Below are 19,336 nucleotides of genomic sequence, written 5' to 3'. Positions count from 1 at the left end.
CACTCGTCTAGCTGTAAACACTATCAATAATTCCCCCCACTCTTTATCTGTGCCTAAACTTAAACGTAGATTCCATGAACAAAGCTTCTTTCTTAGAACTGCACGCCTGTGGAATTGTCTTCCGTTTTTCCTGCTTTCCGGTCGACTACAATATGGTTGTCTTCAAGTCTAACGTAAATAAGTTATTGATGAGCAGTTCCATATAAGTTATCAAATTTACCAAATTTTCATTACTAATGATTACTATATTGTCCAATTTCTACTGTACACTCTTTAACCCTTATCCTTGAGTGGCCTCTTGGCCTTGATAATGTGGTGATGCCTATGTAAAAAAAAAAAAGTAGACGCTGCGTCTCAGTTACGATAAGTTTTGGTTGGAGAAAACAAAAGTAAAGAAAAAAATATTATTTCAAAGTCAAGTTTGACAGCATGATCGACTGACCGACAGACCAAGCCACACATCCAGCGACGAGGGCCTATCATATAAGATTCATCGTTTTACTGTTTGATTTCATTTTTTGCTAGTATTATACATTTTATGACTCTTCAAATCATTGACACTCGTTGTGCGGGAGAATTATTAACGACGCCAACCTCGCGTGACCTTTTCATTCGTATTGTATAGATTTCGTGTCTACTCAGCTGGTATTTGGTAAAATTCCAACTATTCCATTTCTTTTTTTTTTTCTTTCCACTAGCATGCGGTTCGCCAGCGCAGCCACGCCAATTAACCGCGGCATCTCCTTTTGTAACGTTCATGTCGATCACATCCTGTCTGGTCGCCAAGAAGGGTTCACCGAACCAGATGACGAACCCCCTATTATTATGGTAAACACAATGTGTTCGTTCGATAATAATAACAGTTTTTAATACAAAATCGGAAATATCACTGCTCCAGATGTGACTTTCTTATTATGTGTTCAAATTTTATCAGAGCTTTCTCGTATTTTTCTCTAATTTCTCTTTAAAATAGTAAAAATTCCTGCTAACCATTCGTCAAGGAGACTAAAAAGGTAAGGGCGGTTTACTTTCGACGGCGTCGTAACTCTCGCTTCCCTTTTTATTGTCCGTTAGTCCTCACATTCCATGAGTTAAATTTCTATAAAAGGGGGGGAAGAATAGCAGTTTTCTAGGTCAGAATATATCCAACTAATATTTATCCGTTGGCTAGTTTTATTTATTTTGAAGTAGTAATATGTTTTAGCGTTTACATTTAGTGGCTTCATACCTGGTCTGGAACCATTTCCATAAAAGCAATAGTATGTACGCTAGCGACATTCACTTTAGGCGGATTGAAACGGCTTCCTCCAAGGAGGAAATTCAATGGAAATATCAAGTTGACAAGCGGTCCCCAGTCCTATGCATATCCCGGCCAGAGGAGACGAAGACATTAGATTGCTGCAGTTCTTGCAGGAAAGTGACGACGTTCCCTTACATACAGCGTGTTTTACTCATAGATTGAAATCTAATGTTGCTTAACTTCAATGACCTCGCGACCTCGCAAATGTGAGAGTCAAAATACAGTTTATTTATTTTAAAATATATTGCATATTTCAGAGACGTCACCTGGTTTCATTGATATGGATTGATATTTTGGCGTTAAAAAAATACATCTCATCATCCACGCACGAAATGAAAATAAATTGAAGAATATAGTTAAAAACCGTTTGAAATATATAACATATCATTTTCAAATAATAATTTTCAATATTAAATAATAAATATACATACAAACACACGTACCCCATATATATATATATATATATATATATATATATATATATATATATATATATAAAGCTGAACATCTGTGCGTGTGTGTCTGGTCACGAATAGGCTCCTATATGGTTAACTATTATAGAAAACTGATTACATATAATGATAGAAGATGTATCGATACACAGGAATGAGTATGTTTGATCTGGCAGAACGGTGGTTCATTAAAATTGTGGTGTCTGCGTACGCGCCTGGTCCACAAAGTATGGAAATAAAAAAATTAAAAATTAAAAATAAAAACGTTTACAAGTGATTTTGATATAGATGTACATAATAATACTTTGATAAATATGTTTTAACTTAAATAGGGATGGCATCATAAAATTGTGGGGTCTGCGTTCGCGCCTGGCCTCCATAGAATAGAAATAGGCACAGACTTTAATAAAGACTTTCCATATCTATCTGCGTAAGTATACTTTGATAATTATGTTTCAGTTTGAAGAAATAGGGTATAATAAAATTATGGGGTGTTTGTTCGCGCCTGACCTCCATAGAATGGAAATATGTCACAAAGTTTAACAAGGTTTTTTTTTAATATAGATTCACAGAATGTTGCGATAAGTGTTTCAGTGTGAACAGAATAAATTATGGGGTTAATCTATTTTATTTTTAGTTTCATCGTATTTCGCTTTGGTTTTGATACCCCCAAATTCGAAGCTATCTCTTTTTTTTTGCTAATATATATATATATATATATATATATATATATATATATATATATATATATATATCAAACATGGTAGTGTTTGATTGGATATTTGGTTAGGTGGCATTTCTAGTCATTTAGAACTGCTTTAATGCTTAACCGCTCACACATTTTCGATCAAATTTTAAACAATTATTACAGTTTATAGATCACCTTCTCAGCTATATTGTAAAAAAATTCAATTTTCGTTCAGTAAAACAAACGTTATGATGAATTTTCTGATGTTCAAAATCGTAAAAATACATAAGGAGATGAACGACGCTTTTTATGACTGATTTCCGTAGAAACCACGTCGCTTCAGCAACTACTGTTGCTACTAATTCGAAAAGAGAAATAACAAGTGAAACAAAGAGAACGAAAGCGTGAAAGGGAGATAATTGGGGGATTTTATTGAAAGCAGACGAGTGTCGTACACTGTTATTGCATATGTGTTTATGGGGGCAAAAAAATAAGACTAATATTAAACAAAGAACAAGTAAATTTATTTGAAACCTGGAAAAATCATGGATTACAATAGAAAAATACGAGCATGAAAAGAAAGATGGTTAAGCTTAAACGTGGAAAAGTAAAGGACTAGTTGTTAAAACTGGAAAAGAAAAGGGCAAGATATTTTAGTAAAAAATATAATAAATTTATAACTTAAAATATTGCAGCATTCAGGTTTATTTAATTCAATTTATAACATTATATAATCAATTCTTAATCCTGCAATACTTTAAGTTATAAATTTATTGTATCTTTTACTAGAATCTCTTGTTCTTTTTCTTTCCAGATTTAACAAATAGTTCTTTACTTTTCCATGTTTAAGCTTAACCATATTACTTTTCATGCTCGCATTTTCTATTGTAATATATGTTTTTCTCTTATGCATGTCTCTTTGAACTGCAAAGATAATTTCTGTTTTCTTTTTCCATTGGGCGGGCCAATTTTCGAGCGTGCTGTTGGAGTGTAAAAAGAAGTTCGCAAATTAGCCGCGAACGTTTCCGACTCCCACGATTCGTCTTTAGTAAATAAATTACTATTAATCGAGGTTACTTTTTTTTTTAAACCTGAATGTAGTTTTTGTTCTTGGAATTTGGGAAACAACCGTTTCTTTCTTTTAGTGTTGTACTTCGCGAGAAAAATATTTTACAGTTTTCCAATGTTCGCTGAATTATTCATTTTTTCCGCTTGAGTAGAACTTCTCTTTAGCGTAAAATCCGTTTTGACGACTATTTCGTTCGTCAAAACTTGTATTCCTTAGAAAGGTCAACCGTTTCATTGTACTTTTTTTTAGTGAGTTCTTTCCATTTCTTCGTCAAACTGTTATATTTGACGTTTATCCTCGCCGTCACTGTTTGCAAGTTTGCAAGTTGAAACAAGTAACGTAGAAAGCAAATACAAATGACGACTCAACAAAGGTAGATCAAATAAGAAGTGTATTAGGAAAAGGTATATTTACATGATATTTACATAATGGTGTCAAATAAGAGAGTCTTTGCTGGAGAAACATATCTGCTCTCGGCGGCCTTCGGTGGCTTCTGGTGAACACACACTCAGACTAACTGAGTCTTCCTATCTATGTGTAATTACTATCCACATATACAATAGAGATGTGTGTGTTTGTGTGTTTATATATATATGTATATGTGTGTATGTATGTGCGTGTGTGTGTGTACTATCACACAGTTCTGATTGTTTGGGTGTTTAGCAATACACAAAGAAAAATGCGTGCTTATTCGGCAAAAACAGGTAGAATACACATAACTAAGAAATTTTTTTAGTGCACTGGCAGTACTCAATTCCAATCCTGCGTAATTCACAAAGATTTTTACGTCATTCATAAATTAAAAAAAAAGACATAATACTATGGCTTAAAAACATAAGATCAATATTTTTCCAACTAAGTAATTATGTTTTATTATCCGCCAGAGGGTATGATATAAAAGCCATTCAAATTACTTAAACGCGAATTATTCTTGATTAATTTCTTATGATTTCACTAATATAAACCTATATGGAAGTACATTCATCGTAGTGAATTACTCTCTTATGAATATACAAAGTAGTATTCTGTTGTTTTTTTTTCGTGAACTATTAAAAGACAAGGCTTTTTTTAGCCCGTAAATATGAGCAATTGTCATAGGTTTCTAACTCAGTATAAGTGTTGTAAGCAAGCTGGATGATTAAATTTTGTTATTTTTTCTTTCTTATTTTTACATTCAATATTAATCTATATTAATCCCTATGAATCCGTAACTGTGAATCGAAGAGATACCAGATTACTTAGGTCTCTGCATCTAATCATAACAAAGGTCCACACAAAATCTCAGACAGAATGAGCCAGTCGTTTCCGAGAAATATTTAAGCATTAATATTACTCTAGTTTAATCCTTATGAATCCATAGTTAGGAATCGAACGATAACTTACGTTTTGGGAATCGGAAAATAGGATCAAATGTTCCCGATACCGATTCCGATACTCCAAAAAGCTCCGATTTTTTCCGATTCCCGATTCCGATTAATCGTCCCAGCACTAATATATATATGTGTGTGTGTGGGGGGGGGGTGCTATTAGACAATTATGGATGTTTGGGTATTTATCAACACACAAAGCAAACCACGTTCTTATTTGACAAAAATTGGCAGAATACATAAGTAAGTACTTGTACGTTATTATAAAAAGGTCCAGGCAAAATTTAAGTTTGATGGTCTGGGTAGTTTCCGAGAAAAGTGAACATACAGACACACAGAGATATCAAATTTTATTTCGTATTATAAGGCAGTAGAAGCTAAATAAAGATTGAAATTGAAATCAAATATGTTGCTCGGCAGGCTCAAATTGAAAATAGTTCATTTTTAGTTTCCGATTATAGATTCTTATTCATGGTCCTTGTGGTCTGTTGCGCTAAGTTACTCTCCAATGACGACAGCTAAAACTGTGACTCTTCTCACGTTTCGCCTGAGTCTGTGCAGCGTACAAAATGCTAACCTGAATTCCATTGCTAAAATAGATTCTAATATAATAGCACACACGAAAATATGCCTTCATTAAGACAGAATCGAATGACCGATTCAAGTCATTTATTAGGGATGACGAAATCAAAGAAAGCAGAAACGGAGCAGCGATGTTAGTTTGTCAGAATTGCAGTATTTCTTTTTTATTCTTTTCTTTAACAATTAAAAGAAGCCTTCTCAACCACCGATGGCTATGACAAATAACACTTAACAGCTCTTCCTCTAAACTCGTCGGCTTAACATTCGCAGGGATCATAAAGTGAATCAAATATATTGAAGACATTTTAAAAGTTGATGCAAAGAAGGTGGGGTTCCTCTACCGCGCTAGAAAATTATTCGCACCTGAGAGTATCATAAACCCTTACGAAGCCGCCATTAGTATACGCATAGAGTATTGTTCAACATCTGGGCTTGTGCATCCACCACTTCTCTCTCTCTTTCTCTCTTTCTCTCTCTCTCTCTCTGTTTCTCTCTCTGTATCTCTCTCTCTATCTTTATCTCTCTCTCTTGAACAGGGTTCTAGAAATAATTATTCAATCTAATAGGTCCCGCACTGTTAACTAAACTCCAGCCCCTGTCCCATCACCGCTATACTTCATCCCTTTGTCTGTTTTATATGTCTTTTAACAGGATGTGATATGATGAACTCATGATACTTGTACCACAGACGTACATACGACGGACAGACTCGCTTAGCAACATGATCCCACGAATTAACTGTAGAAGGCCGTAGACGCCGAAAGTCACCTACCCTCGGGCTACTAGACTTTAGAATTCACTATCTGTTTCCGGCTTCTCTAACTGTAACGTTATGCAGAAGTTTAAATGTAATATAAACCGATATCTTGCTCATCCCTTGCATAATCCCTCATAAAAATAGTCGCAATAGTAATCACGTCCAAGTAGCAATATGCCTTGTTTGGGTTTGACTAGATTTTTAAAATATTTGTAGTCTATATAGGCTGAAAATAGCTGGTGTTTATATAAAAAAAAAGTACTAATCTTATACATATCTATAAAGTTGAATTTTAAAAATAATTGGTTTTAGCAATGAATTTAAAACGAGTGTCCATAATCTATAATATAAATCTCACCTGTCTGTTTAAATGTATGTATGTATGTATGCATGTATGTTTGTATGTCTACCAAAAAACTTTCACCAGAGGCGACGGATTTTCACGAGATCTGTATTGTTTTGAAGTTCGACCCTTTCGACGGCAAATATCGAAAAATTGGTTAAGAAGATTAATTTCTTCACCATACAATTAGGCACTTTTCTACAGGGTAGTGTCACTTTTTCGCTGATATTTTCGAAAGTTATCCCCTCTTTTCGATTGGCTAGCCTTAATTTAAACCTTCGCCACTTTCGATTTGGCGATAGACGCAACAGCAAAGACGTCACGTTTTTTTTTTCACGTTCTTTTCCTTCTTCGCAGTAGGGGTTCGAGCCTGCCTGATTACTACCACATTTTATTTTGCTATATACACACCTCCAAACACCCAGGCAGTGCCGGGCACCCAGGCTAGTTATACATAAAGGTCGTTTCCAATTGTCGCATAGATATTTTTATGCAGTTTGGTCTTTCTTAGAAAAGGTAGGTTATTTGTGTACAATATTTTTTTGTGTAGCCGTTATCTTCCGGTGGTCAATCTTGTCTTATTATTAGTCGCGTGCAAGCGTTTCTATAAGTCACTCGGTTGGTCAGTCTGTCGGTCGATCGGTCTGTCTGTCCGTAACATATTTGTGCTTGGCCTTTTTCGTTAAGATCAAAGGTATGTTGTTAATAGATGCTGTTCTTAGCTTTTAAAGCTTTTCTTGGACTTCGGACCGGGATCAAAGTATCTGTTCCGGCAAATACTGCAAGCAAAGACCCTATGTGGGGGCGACCCCACAGATAAGACCTTGGTCAATGTAGGGGCAACCCTTCATATAAATTGTCACTATCCAGCTCCCCTACTCCCCGGGGAGTTGGTACCCATTTCCCCTTCACTCCTCACATTAAAAATCGGCCTTGTGCCTAATTTGCTCAGTGGAGGAGCAAATAAATACCTCAAAGTGTAGTATCTGTTCCGGCAGATACTGCAAGCAAAGACCATATGTGGGGGCAACCCCACATATAAGACCTTGGTCAATGTAGGGGCAACCCTTCATACTAATTGTCACTATACCGCTCTCCTACTCCCCGGGGAGTTGGTCCCCATTACCCCTTCACTCCTCACATTAAAAATCGGCCTTGTGCCTAATTTGCTCAGTGGGAGAGCAAATAAATACCCTTTTCTTGGCCTTTTGGCCAAGATTAAAGTGTAGTATCTGTTCTTACTACATGCTGTACTTACGTTTGTAACTTTGTAATATAAAGAGGGGGATTACTTTCCTGTATTAGAATGATCACCCACATTACAATCAGTCAGTCTCAAAGCAATTAAAGTCATTCTCCAGATCATTCAAGTTGTTTTTGAAGGATTCCAGTTATTTTTAAGCATTCAATTCATTAAAGTCATTCTAAGTCATTTAGTTTTTATTTATTTAAGTCATTTCAGCCCATTTTTCGGCCATTTATGTTTATCTTTAAGAATTTCATGTCAATACTGCATTCACGCATTCATTCATTACACGGGAGCACGCGACTAATAGCTTTCGTTGTTGTTAGTAATTTCCATCATTTTTATTTCGTTTCATTAATGTTTTGTAATGTCTGTATTATAGTATCTATGATTTAGTGCATAAATAGCTTATCTTGCCTGTATTTTATACGTTAAATATAAATATATATATATATATGTATATATATAAAAGAGCAAATAGTTAATAAAACATGTTAAAAAACACTTTGAAAAAGAGTTAAAAACAAATTTAATCTAAAAAGGAAGCACTTAAATCGTGGATAGTTCTTAATCCGCGGAGTTTCGAAGAAATACTTTCCTTCTCATCAGAGGGTAGGAATTAGCCAGACTTTGTGGACACGGTGTATATATATATATATATATATATATATATATATATATATATATATATATATATATATATATATATATATATATGATAAAAATTACAATTAAATTTACCAAAATTATCCAAGATTGTAAAACTGAAGTATATTATAAATATTAAAGAATTAATATTTATAAAGTAATCTCAACCAGATGTAAAAGCTCGATAAAACCAAATAGGAGATAGAGCTTATAATAAGGGCAAACAGTTAATAATACATGTTAAAAAACACTTTGAAAAATAGTTTAAAACATATTTAGTCTGAAAAGGAAACACTTGATATGTGGATAATCCTTAATCCGCGGAGTTTCGAAGAAATACTTTCCTTCTCATCAGAGGGTAGGAATTAGCAAAATGCGGGATCGGATTTTGCATGCAAAAGTATTTGATGAAACTGCAAGTAATTCAAAGATCTTACTTGATAACAAAATGTGAAGCAGAGAGAATATGGTGAAGAAAAAGGTGATTTCACGTGAATTAATAGTCTGGTGAAAGGTAAATTATCCAAGAATGTACACGTATTTACTTATTTTATTTATATATACATACTTTTTTATATATTATTATTATTATTATTATCATCATCATCATCATCATCATTAATATTATTATTATTATCATCATTATTATTATCATCTTTATTATTATTATCATTATTATTATCATTAATATTATCATTGCTTTTATTATCATTATCACTACTATTATCATCAACATTATTATTATTATCATCATTATTATTAGTAGTAGTAGTAGTAATAGTATTGTTATTATTATCATTATTATTATTATCATGATTATTATTATTATGATTATTATTATTATCATTATTATTATTATTATTATTATCATTATTATTATTATTATTATTATTATTATTATTATTATTATTATTATTATTATTCATTTCTTCGATATAGGTGAATCTTTACCAATATGTCAGACGTAGTCTTTCAACATTGAACGACATGCGCAAAGCCGTTGCTCGAAACAGGAACCACTTAATTATGAAATGTCATTTTTGTTTTATTGCATTGAGCAGTTCACTCATATGCAATTCAAATAATTGGGCCTCATATCAGTGAGGGGGATGATATGCGAACAAGCCGTAGAGAGGAAGGCCCCGAAATGGCGCGTGTTCTTTCCTGATGACCCGATATTATCTTTAAAATGCTCTGAAATACCCCCCCAAAAAAACATGATCGTTAGTGAATAAACTTAGAAATACAAGTAAATACGCCAGAAAAAACAATAAACACTATTATATATTCAAGAAAAAACTAAGAGGAGGACGGCCCTTTTTCTCTCTGGGCAATCGATATTATCTTTATCCGAAATGGATTACTTCACAAGTGAAAACAGCTGATAAACATCATTATGAACAAGCCTATAAGGCAAGCTGTTTCTTTCAAAACACATCTTCTGTTGTTCGCTTGCTTCATGACAAGTTTCTAATACTGTTTTGGTAGCAATTTTCATCCTCTATTTTTTTGTGTGTTTTTGTTTTTTTTACTAAATATTTAGAGTAATGTATTGTTAGTTTTAAAATGCCAGTCTGTAAGATTTAAAACGCACGTCTGATGTTGATGCTGGAAATTTATAATCATAAGAAATCATCAGAATTATTTTTCTATTTTCGTTTACTGTTTTGGAAACATTAATGATTATCAAACAGGAATTATTATAACATCGGTTAATACTATGGACTACCTTGTGATATATTATATTATTACTTATATATTGATTTTGTAGACAGAGAATGGTATGCTTCATCGATATTATTGCAAATATCTATTCATATAATAATACACTTTGACAGTATTGCTTGCGTGTATGCGCACTGAGTCTTTCAAATGATGGGGGTGGATAGGGAAATTAGACGAGAATAGTAATAGCCGCAGTTATATAGGCATAAGAAGGGAAAAGTATATTGGTGTAAAAAATAAATAACGCAAATAAAAATCAGAGAATTGTAGCAGTAGTAGTAGTAGTAGTAGTAGTAGTAGTAGTAGTAGTAGTAGTAGTAGTAGTAGTAGAATAATTAGTGTTACAACCAATACTATATTGGAAATGACAATTATTTTGGTGAGTGGCTCTTTATTTTACTATGATTTCAATTTCCACGTGGCTCTTCTCGCCGCCACCACGAGAAATATGTTCGCCCATTTTCTCTGCGATCCAGAGATTGGCTTTCCGATCCGCTGTCTGTGTCACCCATAATCAGACTCCCCAATCTCCTAATAATCGCGTTCCACGAACGATTCTGTTTTGACAACATCATCCCATATCAGTGTGCGCTCTGCAACTATTTGAACCATCGCTCTGTTTTGTTCTGAACATTAGGTACCACATTATGCATGACACACTAGGTAACCTACAGCTACGCTCCCAAGAGATCCGTTTGGATCTTAGAATTTCGAATCTAAAACAATAATCCCAATTCTCAATTTTATATATCGCACTAGCCACAAAAGCCAGTTTATTTACGTAGGGCTCATTATCTAACAACCCCGTAGATTATGGTCTTAAATAAGTAAATGCCGTAAATAAAAATGACGTTAATAAATAAATGACGTAAAAAAAAAAGAAAAGAAAAACGTTAAAATTAAAAAATAACATTAAGTATAGAATCAAGGAGGAGGTATTTAAAAATTATCGGAAAATGCTGGTTGAGATGTTAGCTATTTTTTTTTTTTTCGCGTCATTCCAGAATACGTTCTTGACAATCGGTTTGACGGTGGCTTGGTTACTGTCCAGGCTAAGGTATTATGATCTGTTAAGTCTTTGGAGGTCTTTCCACCCAGGATTTATCTTCTCTTTTAGTAAGCTTGATGCTAATTACGCGAGACACCCCTACCGGCTATAGTCGATGGGACTGTTTAGGATTTTTTGTAAGCTACACTGCACTTCAGTTATTTCGCTGACGTTTGAAAATCCCAGCTTGCTTTGTATTTAACCACCCGCTGAGAAGGCAAATAAACAATTTTTTGTGTGTGCCAAACCCTGATTACATTGAAAATATATCAGGTCGGTTTATTAAAACCTGGTCGAAAATATCGCTTACACGCAACACTATTTAGTCTACTGGAGTAATCTTGCTTTATTCTGACCCATATGCGTATTCGAAAGCTTTACCGACTAACTAGCTGCTTTGTTGGGTATTTATTTGTTTCTTTATCTTTTGTTTTTTTCTAATACAGTACAACTGAAGGAAGGCGAACCCGGTAAGGGTAAACTAGCGTAGCTTATAGGTGTTGGCGGTCTTTTTAGAGTTCGGCCATTGAAATGAGATCGCATAGATATAAAGATAACAGGTATGTGGGTTTGGCGTCTGTCAACGTTTGATAAGAAAAGGGTATAAGGATCACGTAGATATGCTTTGTGTTGGGTCCATTAATAACACTCAGTTCATTTTTACCTTCACATTTCTTTCACCATGTTATTTAATAAGAACAGATCGGGTTTAGATGTTAACGTTAGCCATTCATGGTTTTCATTTTCGTAAGCCATTTTGTCGGAACGATTTCGTATATCGCATTTAACTTTTTCTCTTTCCACTGTAGTAAAAAATGGCGGCGTTTGTTTTACAATACACGGAGATTCGAAAAAGTTAAAAAAAAAAAAAAATCAAATGTATAACAAATAAATGTTACCAAAGGCAAGATAAATGATACTTCTACCTAGTTGGATAGGGTTTTAGTGTTTTTAATTAACGTAAAATGTATATTCGAATCGAAAAACAAATAATGTCGACCAGTACACGAGCACAAGGAAAAATGGCCGCGTAACATGTACATTACGGCTATTTATTACTGTGCTGGTGTACTGGTTGACATTACTTGTTTTTTCGATCCGCATAAACATTTTACATTTAGTAAAAACACTAAAAACCTATCCAGCTAAATAGAAGTGTAATTTATCTTGCCTTTGGTAACATTTATTTGTTATATATTTTATTTCTTCACCGCTTTTTTCGAATCTCTGATAATTGTAAAACAAATGCAAATGGCGCCATGCATTTATTATATGTATAGTTTGTAAAACGAATAAATGTAAAACTTAAATAAGAAATCGCCGAGGAAACAATGTTAAATGCACCCGCTGGTAGCAAGTAGCCCTCAACAAACGCGCACTAGCTGCAATTGTGGGGTTTTGTCAGTGAGCAATCAAAAAAGAAATCAATTAATTAATTAATTAATTAAAGTCTTTTTGACATACGTGCATGGTTTAGTTATGATTAAGTGATCGTCGCTATTTTATGTGTGCTGTTCACTGTGCGGTTGCATCGTCCAGTTGGTGTGGATCGGCTGTATAACATAAGCAAATAAAACCCATGCGTGGAACAATGGAGGCTTGTTGCAGTTTCAAGGGTTTTATTATGCAGAAACATTGATTCACGACTGGAGAGACCAAAAAGAGGCTAAAACCAATTATCTGTAAAAGAAAGGCTAAAAGTTATCTCCCCTTAGTATACTTTCTTACTTAGCCTCAAATATGGTCGACAGACACGAAGAAATTAACAAAGATTTCTGCGTTGTTATGCACGTTTGGTTTGGCTGCTTCCTTGACTCCAACTTGTTTTAAACTCTGTCCCATCCTGAAAAAGTCATGTAATTTTTATCTAATAACTTCACAACTGCAGTTCTAGCGCGTTTTTTTTTATTAGGGAGTAAACTATTAATCACTCGAATCAATTACACTAGGTGCACCAGGTTTATTTCAGTTTCACCTGACATGTACAATATAAACACGCTCGAAATTCATACTTGTTAATATAATTTCTACTTACTGGCGAAGGTTCCAGATATATAGCACAATGAATATAGACACAACCTGTTAGAAAGTTTAGAAAAACGAACTATTATATACGCTACAATTATATATATATATATATATATATATATATATATATATATATATATTATATACGCTACAATTATATACATATACAAATATATATTATTATATACGCATATATATATACACATATATATATATATATATATATATATATATATATATATATATATTACTATGTACTAAACCAAGCACCCATCCTGAGTCCACGTACCTACCTACCGAGTATGTTGTGATCGGGATGGAGATTATACAGTCGGTTTTAATTCATGACAACCACTAAGAGGATCGAGGATCTTGCAATCAAGAAAAAGATCGTAGTCAGTAAACCCTACACCTTTGATTAGAGAGAAATATTAATTAAAAAAGTGGAGCATGCATTGTACTTCATGAGTGCGCAGTGAACGAGGCATTAAAAAATAACCAAGTTCAGCATCTGCCTCCCCTATTTAGCCCTAAAAATCCCCAGGGATGTCAAATCCCGGTGAATATATATATATATATATATATATGTACTTATGTTTGTAACTTTGTGATATAAATTGGGGGATCATTTTTCTGTTTTAATTTAATGTAAAATAATCACCCACTTTAAAACCAGTCAGTCTCAAAGCCATTCAAGTCATTCTCCAGATCATTCAAGTTGTTTTTGAAGGATTCCAGTTATTTTTAAGCATTCAAGTCATTATTAAGGGCATTCAGTTCATCCTTAAGTTCATTAAAGTCATTCTAGCCATTTCAGCCCATTTTTTGTCATTTTAGTTAATCTTTAAGAATTTCATGTCAATCCTACATTCACGCATTCATTCATTACACGAGAGCATGCGACTAATAGCTATCGGTCTTGTTTTTTTTTTCTTTAAAACAGATCGCTCCAGACAAGGTATGTTGATGTAAGGAGTTGAAAATACTACTTCTAGGTCAACATTTCCCCAATAATAATGTATAAGCATATTTTGACCAAGAAAACAGAAACATATTGCATGGAACGCAAGGACTAAAGGATAAAACAAGTGAACCGAGAATTACAAATCTGTCTTTGCTGTAAACGAAAGTCCACTTTTTCTGTACTATATATTATATAGTTAATATACGTTTTCTAGAGAAAAAGATGTTCTCTGTTCTCTAGAAAAATATTATACTTATCTTGCACAACCAGAGTGGGATACGTCTGCGACAATCAGTCCGGCAGTGACCTCGTTTTTGTTGAACTGATGTATGGTTCAGTTTATATGACTGCAGGTTTAGATTCTCTCTTTATAAGAAAAAGACAGTTTATTCTGCGCTTATACACTATTGGGACGAGATTTCGGAAATCCACATGAAAACAATGGTATCTACGTATTCCTAGTATTTTTAAGATGACTGTATCCCAAAAATTAAGAAAATCGATAAGGTAGAAAATTATTTATTAAAGAAAATAAAGAGTAGAATTTGATGAAAACGATCGTGAGAAACAGGATAGTTCCAAACGGAGGTAATTTTCCGTTTCGATGTAAACCAGTTGGCGGCAATTTTTCACTTGCTACCACGATTAAAGTTGTTTTTATTTTAATAATTCAGTAATATTCAGGTAATTTTGAAGCTACCATTGTAACTTATTAGAATTGACAAAAAATCAGTTGTAAATCATTGTTTTTTATCTGAAATCTCCATTTATCGACTACAAAATATCGTCCCAATAATGTAGAAGCGCCGTTTATTGCTTATTGCCTATTAGGGATAGTAAAGACAACGGCTCATGCGGGTTTTGGTTGATGGTGGAGGCTTGTTTTTTTGTTTGTTTTGTTTTGTTTTGTTGTTTTTTTTTTGCGGAGTCGAGTACAGTAGAGCCCCAGAATGCGGTGGCCCTGTGGAATACGATCTTTTTCTGGTCTCTGATTACGGTTTTTGCCCCGCCTTGCGGTGTTATTTATAATGTGATTTGGTAGTATACATGTGTATTATATACTTTACTGTATTTTGCTACTAATTTTTAATGCTGTATCCCGATCTTCTGCTGTACAACTTTTCTTGTGCGTTGGGTTTCCCTAAATCTCACCTGACATTGTATCTAACATAATTAAGTGCAGGTAAATAATTTTTTTCTCGCAATCATAAGTTTGGAGATGGTGCACTATATTTTTCAGGGACAGTAATAAAAGCGATAGTTGTTTTATCTCTACCATAAAGAATTGCAGCCCTTGAACCTGTATAAAGTGGAAAGTTAGAACTAAAAACTCCCTAAGTCTTAATAGATACTGGTCTAAAAATACATCTGCCTTCCGGGGCCGTGCATTTGAGTATCTTTGAGTTGTGCCGCATTGCCACAACTTCTCCTGTACATAAAGGACGGGAAGTTGCAAACCGCGTAGAGATCAGAAAGCTTAACAGTTATAAACGCCATCTCTTTTATGGACATGAGCAAACGGCGGACAACTGAAATTAAGAATAACGTCTCCTTCAGTAATCTAGAACACCTAGCAACATTTCAGCAAGAGATGAGACTACAGCTCTGGACCAGAACGCCAGAGAAAGTCCCCATCCTATTGGCTTCGGAATCTTCTTTATTTGAGCCCTTCCTTCTGGCTCACAAGCACGCTATATTTAGTTGAAAACGTCGTCACTCGAGAAAAGAAATCAATTCTGCTACGACTAGATAGGACCCTAAACCGATCTGACAACACGTTAATGTGAAGAATATGAGCAAACGATGAAACACATCGTTTCCTGCGCAATGTTGTCCAACCAATGCAGCTTAAAAGGATTTGCCGAGTAGAACAATAGTATAACCGGTCGTATGAGCATATACTTCAGAGGCACGCAAAGAATTTTAACTAACCTACTATAAATTCAATCGTTCTGAAGATGGGATTGAGTAATATCTAACTTAGACATGTGTTAAGAATGCATTAATGAAGAAGACGAAAACAAACCTGTACTAAACAAGCACGCACCTGCCGAGTATGTTGTGATCGGGATGGAGATTATACAGTCGATTTTCGTTCAGGAAAACCACGATGAGGATAAAAGAACCCCGCAATCAAGAAAAAGATCGTAGTTAGTTAAGTCTATCGCTTTGATTAGAGATAAATACTAATAAAAACAAATGAAACATGCATTGTACCCCGTGAGTTCACAGTGAACGAGGCATAACAAAATGACTAAGTTCAGCATTTTCCCCCTCCCATTTAGCCCCAAAAGTCCCCCAGGGGATGTCAAATCCTGGTGAAAATGTACAAACCCTGCAGTTTTAGGCCTTAACATACGTACATTTGAGTTCTGCACCAGACAAAAAAAGAAATGACCAAGTCCATCATTTGACCCCCCCCATTTAGCCCCAAAAGTTCCCAAGGCCTAAACATATTTAAATTTAAGTTCAGCACCATGCAAAACTTAAATAGACATACACAGAAAATTTGGAAGAAATATAGTAAAATAGTCCCGAAAATGGAGTGTTTTCATTAGCCCTAAAAAAAGCCCCTGGGGCACACCCAAGAGTTATCCCGAAGTATAGACAAACAAAATTATATAGAAATCAGTTAGTTACAAATTTAAGAAAGTTTTATAAAAAAATCCAAAGCATCAATGTTTTTAATAAGCACAAAAGTGTCAATTTTTTCCATTTTAATCCGAGAAGTACACCTGGGGAGGCGGGGGGGGCAACAGGAACATTTTTCCGGAAAATCTGTTCTGTTACATTTTACTAATATCATGCTTACTGATTGTGCAAAATTTCGAAAAATTTCAAGATGTAGTTATGGAGAAAAATGCGAACAGACGAACGGACGAACGGATGAACGTATAAAGGTCATTTACAGGTCCACCCTCCTTCGTCGGAGAACTAATAAAATAACTTTTATAATTTAATATACGTATTGGAATATACGTCAGTAAGTAGAGATTACGTTAGCTAGTATAAACATCGGCGAAGTAACATAAGTACATGTCAAGATAACCTCGAGGCAAACGGAAATAGACCTAGCTGCATGTGGTGTGATTGAAACAGTGAAGTATTATTTTTTGGTACATAAAATAAACAATTAAAAGAAAACAGATTCGATTAAAACTGGTCAATATATATATATATATATATAATTTATATATATATATATATTATTTCTTAATTGGAATTCATTTTTTGAGATGAGCATTATATATTAATTATATATATAAATATATATATATTAATTTATTTTTATTTCGGACTATTAGTCTCATCTGTATTAGTTGTTGTTTTTTTATCTTTTTATTGGTTTTGTTTATTCACATCTCTACGGTTCCAGATGAGCATTGTCTGAAGATAGCGGTTTAAATCCCACCCAAAGCGTGCCAGAGGTTAATTGGTCAAAATGTGGCGAGACGACAACAACTACGGATGGCAGTGATGGCTGAGAATGCAGTTAGGAGATTCGAAGTTCCTATCCGTCGCGGTTACCACCTGACGAAGGCCAGAGGAATAGTTGGCCGAAACGTTGTGAATAAACAAAACCAATAAAAAGATAAAAAAAAAAAACAACTAATAAAGATGGGACTAATAGTCCGAAATAAAAATAAATTAATATATATATATATATATATATATATATATATATATATATATATATATATATATATATATATATATTAAGTAAATTCTTGGTACAGCAAAATGGAAGGAGAAATTTCAGAGGAAACATAATTTAATTTAAATCATAAAGATCAAAGAAACAAAAAAACGGGCAGGTGGAATTGTTAAAATTTTCCTTAAGGCCTTATCGTCTGACCCTCTAAGAGGAAACGTGAGAATGATAAATTAAAAACTAAGAATCGAATGAGGAAAGAGGGAAATTGGTTTCAGTTGGAAAACCAGGAGAGAAAAATATATATATATATATATATATATATATATATATATATATATATATATAATTCTCACTGTTCAGGTGGTTTTAAATCAGTAAATATTTCCAACTGATGTTTCAGAATCTTTTGTCTCCACAGGCTAGGTCGAGAGTTATTAATGACTAACGCCTCAATGATATTGAGATGATAGTTTGACCTAGCACTGTATAAAACAGAAAACCAACCATCGGAATATTGGTCAGAACACCTATTTATACTAATCAGGTGATTATCGATGGCGGACTCATGAGCTTGGGAGTGCCCGGATGTTCTCGAAACCTGGTGTAATCGAATATCCCGAGGGATGTGTTGGGATATTCTCATTTCCAATCTTTGGGATGTCTTGCCAACGTAGTCAGCTCCACACTGACAAACAAATTTATAAACAACAGAATTCTTTTGAATGGTTGGCAAAACATCTTTACGAAAAGAAGAGAAAAAGGTTCGAGTTGTGTAAACTACTCTAAGCATAGTAGCTGGAAAACAACGTTGAGTAGCAGAAGAAATCCTTTCAACAATATGAAGGCCAACAGGACCTAACCATGGTAATTTTAAATAAATAGGACAACGTGATGGACCAATACGTTTAACACCATTAAATGTAGCAATTTTACGTTCAATATTAGTTTTTATTATATTTATGGGATATCCATTGCTGAGAAAAATATTTGTAATTTCCCCAAGTTCCGCATCAAGACGGTTTGGTGAACAAATCATGAGTGCACGATGTGTAAGAGTGCTAATGAGGTTTATTTTTCTAGACTGAGGGGCAAAGGAAAACCAATTAAGATAGAGCCCTGTAAATGTAGGTTTTCTGTATACAGAGGTCTCAAACGTAGAACCAACTTTAGAAACGCGAACATCGAAGAATGGAAGAGAGCCACAATCCTCGACCTCCATAGTAAATTGTAACGATGGATGCAAGTTACAAAGAAGACGAAGAAACTGTTCAGCTTCACTACGTGAGGGAAAGCATGCAAAAGTGTCATCAACGTAGCGTGTATAGAATGTTGGTTTAGTAATTTTGGAAAATAATTCGTTTTCCAAAAATCCAACGAAAATGTTGGCTAGCGCAGGACTAAGAGGGCTACCCATAGATATCCCATCAATTTGCCGGTACATAGTGTTGTTGAAACTGAAGGAAA

At 34.2% G+C, this 19,336-nt stretch overlaps 1 pseudogene; it reads left to right on the top strand.

The window, feature by feature from the left end:
* The first annotated feature begins 7,749 nt into the window (after positions 1 to 7,749).
* LOC145258469 (U2 spliceosomal RNA) lies at positions 7,750 to 7,970 on the top strand (annotated as a pseudogene).
* The last annotated feature ends 11,366 nt before the right edge of the window (positions 7,971 to 19,336 follow it).

The sequence above is a fragment of the Euprymna scolopes genome, chromosome 33 (assembly GCF_053919585.1).
Source record: "Euprymna scolopes isolate OS-2025 chromosome 33, ASM5391958v1, whole genome shotgun sequence".
Lineage (NCBI taxonomy): Eukaryota > Metazoa > Mollusca > Cephalopoda > Sepiida > Sepiolidae > Euprymna > Euprymna scolopes.
This window is presented reverse-complemented; position numbering and strand designations above follow the sequence as displayed.